This window comes from Populus nigra, chromosome 7 (genome assembly GCF_951802175.1).
Source record: "Populus nigra chromosome 7, ddPopNigr1.1, whole genome shotgun sequence".
In the NCBI taxonomy this organism is placed as follows: domain Eukaryota; kingdom Viridiplantae; phylum Streptophyta; class Magnoliopsida; order Malpighiales; family Salicaceae; genus Populus; species Populus nigra.
In genome coordinates, this window is record NC_084858.1 from 8,136,045 (window position 1) to 8,142,044 (window position 6,000).

Here is a 6,000-nt window from a genome sequence, read left to right on the forward strand (position 1 = left end):
ATGAGCAGAACCAAGTGATAACAATGCGAGAGTTTGTAAACCTGAATATTTCAAGAAGTATTCTAATAGGCCTTGTTATGAATATTGCAAATAACCATTAGAAAATGTTTACTAAGATGCGTCTCAAGAGTCATTCCCCCTTACTCTGCCATCCTAGTAATAACAGTTTTGCCAAATGGTTTTTTAAAAACAAAAACAGTTAGTTGGTTAGTTTTTTTTTTTTTTTTTTTTTTTTTTTTTTTTTTTAAATACTACTACCCTCTCCCCCCAACCAAAACGAGACATTGTCCTCAATGTCCTAAGGTAGAAAGATAGAGTATAGAAGACATCACCTGAAACAACGAACACTGACAAACCTGAAACACACTTAAACAAATATAAGAAATAACAGAACAAAATACTATGTTAGAAATAAAACCAAAAGACACAAGGATTCACAAACGAAGGCTCAAATCCAATCTAAGCTTTTTACGGCTTTCTGTAGTTGACCAATTGATGCGACTCATGGAAGGATCAATTACAGGGGTGAAAGATTGTAGTTTGTCGATCAATTGTTCAGCCGTAGCAGCAGAGATTATGATTTGTCGTGCCGAAGATGTTAGAAATTCCTGTTCCACAGCTTGATCAAGAAAAGACAACAAAGTATCATAAAAACCATTAACATTGAGCAAACCTATAGGTTTATGGTGAATGTGAAGTTGGGCCCAAGAGGAAATATGAAAGATCTCTTCCAATGTGCCCAGACCACCTGGTAAGGCAATGAAGGCATCAGCATGGTTAAACATTGTATTCATTCGATCAAACATTGTGGAGACCTGTAGTTCCTCTCCAATTGTTCTTCCAATGATGTCCCCTTTTGTTAAAGCTTCGGGGACGACCCCCAAAACTTGACTACCTCCTAAAAATGCAGCTATTGCCACACCCCCCATTAACCCAAGGCTGCCTCCCCCATACACTAAATGAATCTTTCTCTCAGCTAGGACCTGACCAAGATGATTTGCTGTTTCTAAAAATGTTATTTCCTTCCCAGGACTGGATCCACCGAAAACACAAATATTTTTGATGTGATAAATTGAGGGACCTGCCATTTCTACACACTTCTATATCTGTCTAATGTAAGGGATAAGTAGAAATGAGGGGAAGGAAGAGAAGATTTTATAGATGAGAAATTGAAGATGCAATCATACCACCTATATGTAGGCCAGCTGGAGTCTCACACTCTCTCTCTCTCTCTTTATTTATTTATTTTTTTTTTTTGAAAAAGCATGTGTATGTACAGGTAGTTGTGATTGTGGCTCACATCTTCCCTTGGTTTTACGTCCAAGAACGGCTTAAACGCCCTCTATGGGTCGGGGATAGGCTTCCCATCCAGTTTTCTTAAAAACTGGCAAACAGGGTCTTTTTTAGTCAGATTCCCAAGACTAAGTCTATCATGTTCTTTATGAAAATGGGGCCATAAATCATGAATTGCACGATGCACATCTCCACTAGGATGCGTCTCAAGGGTCAACAAAAGATTATCTAAAGACCCCTTACTCAGGCCATCCTTAATGAATTGTATTTTATCTTCACGGTTTATAGATACCATTCCTAAAGAACGACATGTTGCATTGCAAGTCCATCTGGCACATTTGTGACAGACTTTCAGTCGTTTTGCACGATGTTTCTTTGCAAAAGTGCTTTTACCTGTTCTAGGCATGTGTGAAATGAAAGAATTGGAGGACTCACCTGATAATCGGACCTTTGCTTCAATCAGCCAGCGAATATCTTCAGGAATTCCATGATTCATTAACAACTTCAATCTTGCACACCTAGCACGGTAAATTTTTGTAATCGCATTCTGAGGCAGAGCGGGAAAGTACTTTTTCAATTTTTCAAGAATGGTGTCCATTTTGAAATGAGAATTGGAGAAGAGATTCAAAGAAGAGAGAAAGAGCAAAGAATTGCACAAATATATACAGATATCAGTTATTATGGGAAACTGAAAGAACCGACTGAAGTCACGGAGTACCGTTGTCCGCCTTTTGACCGGGGTGAGAGAAACTAACAAAACACAAAACAATATGAGAAAACGAATCAATCTTTATATACAGGATCACTCAATTCAATAGAGTCATTTTCAACTGAAAAATTGTCAAAGTAGACTTTCAAACGATGTCCATTTACCTTGAAAACATTGCCATTCTTTGGATTCTCGATATCACAGGCCCCATATGGATACACATGTTTCACAATGAAAGGACCACTCCATCTTGATCTTAGTTTTCCAGGAAATAAATGGAGTCGAGAATTATAAAGCAAGACTTTTTGACCAACATTGAATGTTTTTCTCAATATTTTCTTGTCATGCAACTCTTTGATTCTTGCTTTATGAATTCTTGAATTTTCATATGCATCATTTCTTATTTCCTCAAGCTCATTTATTTGTAATTTTCGCAGTTGACCAGCATCATTAAGGTTTGAATTAAAAGCTTTAATAGCCCAATAAGCTTTATGTTCAAGTTCCACAGGCAAGTGACAAGGTTTTCCATAGACTAGTCTATAAGGTGACATACCTAATGATGTTTTATAAGCAGTTCGATAAGCCCAAAGTGCATCATTAAGTCTTAAAGACCAGTCTTTCCTATTAGGGTTCACTGTTTTCTCCAAGATTTGTTTGATCTCCCTATTAGCAAGCTCTACCTGTCCACTAGTCTGAGGGTGATACGGGGTGGCAACTTTGTGAGTGATTCCATATTTCTTCATTAAAGACTCAAATGGCTTATTGCAGAAATGTGTTCCACCATCACTTATCATGGCTCGAGGGATTCCAAATCGACTTAAGATATTTTCTTTCAAGAATTTTATCACTGTTTTGTGATCATTGTTTCGACTTGGAATTGCCTCTATCCATTTTGAAACATAATCTACTGCGACTAATATGTACACGAAACCAAATGATGAAGGAAATGGACCCATGAAATCTATACCCCAACAGTCAAAGATCTCAATGACAAGAATAGGATTTAAAGGCATCATGTGACGTTTTGAAATAGATCCCAACTTTTGACAATTTTCACAAATCTTACAGAATGCATGTGAGTCCTTGAACATGGTGGGCCAGTAAAATCCGCATTGTAAGATTTTTGCAGTTGTCTTTCTTGATGAGAAATGGCCCCCACATGCCTCAGAATGACAAAATTTAATGACACTACTTACCTCATTGTCAGGAATGCATCTTCGAAATATTTGATCAGGACAATATTTGAATAAATAAGGGTCATCCCAATAAAAGTTCTTCACTTCATTCAAGAACTTTCTTTTGTCTTGGGTACTCCAATGAGCTGGCAATTGTCCTGAAACAAGAAAATTAACAATATTAGCAAACCAAGGCATCGTAGAGACAGAAAATAAAGATTCATCAGGAAAGTAGTCATCGATTGGTGTGATGTCAGATTTTGAATCTGTTGTCAATCTTGACAAATGATCGGCGACAACATTTTCGGTGCCTTTCTTGTCTTTGATTGTGATATCAAATTCTTGAAGTAACAAAATCCACCGCACCAATCTAGCCTTAGAATCTTTCTTAGAAAGAAGATATTTCAATGCTGCATGATCACTAAAAACAACAACAGGTGAGCCAACAAGATAAGACCTGAACTTTTCACATGCAAATACTACTGCAAGTAATTCTTTTTCAGTGGTGGTGTAATTCATTTGAGCACTATTTAAAGTTTTACTTGCATAGTAAATCACATAAGGTTTCTTATCTTTTCTCTGTCCCAAGACAGCACCCACGGCGTAGTCACTAGCGTCACACATTATTTCAAAAGGTAAAGACCAATCAGGAGGTTGAATGACTGGAGCAGAAGTAAGCTGGTTTTTAAGTTTAACAAAGGCTTCTTCACAATGTTCAGTCCATTCAAAGATATTATCCTTTGTTAGAAGATTACTCAAGGGCTTAGATATTACGCTAAAATCCTTGATGAACCTTCTATAAAAACCAGCATGTCCTAAGAATGATCTAACATCTTTAATAGATTTTGGTGTTGGCAAGTTAGCAATTAACTCGATTTTAGATTTGTCAACCTCAATTCCTTTTGATGAAACAATGTGACCAAGTACAATGCCTTCTGTTACCATAAAGTGACATTTTTCCCAATTCAGTACAAGATTCTTCTCTTCACACCTGCTCAAAACCTTTTCTAAGTTAGTCAAACAATCATCAAATGAATCACCAAAAACAGAAAAATCATCCATAAAAATCTCAAGAAAACGTTCAACCATATCACTGAATATACTAAGCATGCATCTTTGAAACGTGGCTGGTGCATTACATAATCCGAAAGGCATTCTTCGATATGCAAAGGTACCAAATGGACATGTGAAAGTAGTTTTCTCTTGATCTTCTAATGCAATTTCAATTTGGTTGTAGCCTGAATAGCCATCTAGGAAACAATAAAATTCATGACCTGCAACTCTTTCTAGAATTTGATCCATGAAAGGTAAAGGAAAATGATCTTTTCTAGTCATTGAATTAAGTTTCCTATAATCAATGCACATGCGCCAACCAGTAATAGTCCTAGTTGGAATTAACTCATTTTTTTCATTTGTTATCACGAGTAACTCCAGACTTCTTAGGTACCACTTGAGTAGGACTTACCCATTTGCTGTCAGAAATAGGATAAATGATTCCATTATCTAGAAGCTTAATGACTTCATTTTTCACTACTTCTTTCATATTAGGATTAAGCCTTCGTTGCATTTCTCTAGAGGGTTTAGCATTTTCCTCCAAATAAATCATGTGAGTGCAAATCAAAGGACTAATTCCTTTTATGTCAGCTATGGTCCATCCTAATGCATTTTTGTGCATTTTTAGAGTTTGTAATAACTTACCTTTTTGCTGTGCATTAAGTTTGGAAGAGATTATTACCGGAAAAGTTTCATTTTCTCCTAAAAATGAGTATTTGAGATTGAGGGGTAACGGCTTCAAATCAGGTTTTGGTGGTTGAACACTTGAAGGTATTGGCTCAATTGATCGTGGCGGCAATTCCTCAATTTGTGGTCTCCAATTACTTGCCTTTAATTCTTCCTGAAAATAAACCATTTGCAAATCATCAGATTCATCAATCTCAATTTCATTGGAAGTGGTTTGAAATTGATCATGAACTAATTTTTCAGTAAAGTCCACTTCCTGTAAATCATTATCATCCCCAGGTTGCTTGCAAATGTTGAAAATATTCATCTCCAATGTCATGTTTCCAAAAGATAGCTTCATTAGTCCATTCCTACAATTAATCAATGCATTAGAAGTTGCAAGAAATGGACGTCCTAAAATAACAGGAAATGAATTACATGCTTCAACAGGTTGTGTATCCAAGACAATAAAATCCACAGGATAAATGAATTTATCGACTTGTACTAACACATCTTCAACTATTCCTCTAGGCACTTTTACAGATCTATCGGCAAGTAAAAGAGTCACAGAAGTTGGTTTTAACTCACCTAGATTGAGACTTTGAAAAACTGAATATGGAAGTAAATTCACACTAGCTCCAAGATCAAGTAAAGCTCTTTCAATTTTATGTTCTCCAATAAAGCATGAAATTGTAGGACAACCAGGGTCTTTATATTTCAATGCATTATTGTTCTGAAGAATGGCACTTACTTGTTCGGCTAAAAAGGCTTTCTTTTTCACATTCAGTTTTCTCTTCATAGTGCATAGATCTTTCAAAAATTTAGCATAAGAAGGAACCTGTTTGATAGCATCCAGCAAAGGTATATTGATCCTTACCTGTTTGAAAGTTTCAAAGATTTCAGAGTTGTGATTGACTTTCCTTTGTTTAGTCATGGCATGAGGAAATGGAAGTGCTGGCGGAGAATCAGTCTTTTCTTTGCAATGATCAGATTCAACCCCTTCCTTACCCTCAGAGATTGATTCATCATCATTCTCACAAGGTTCAAGAGTGGGTTTTTCAATAACCTTACCACTGCGAAGAGTGATGACTGATTTGGCTTGAT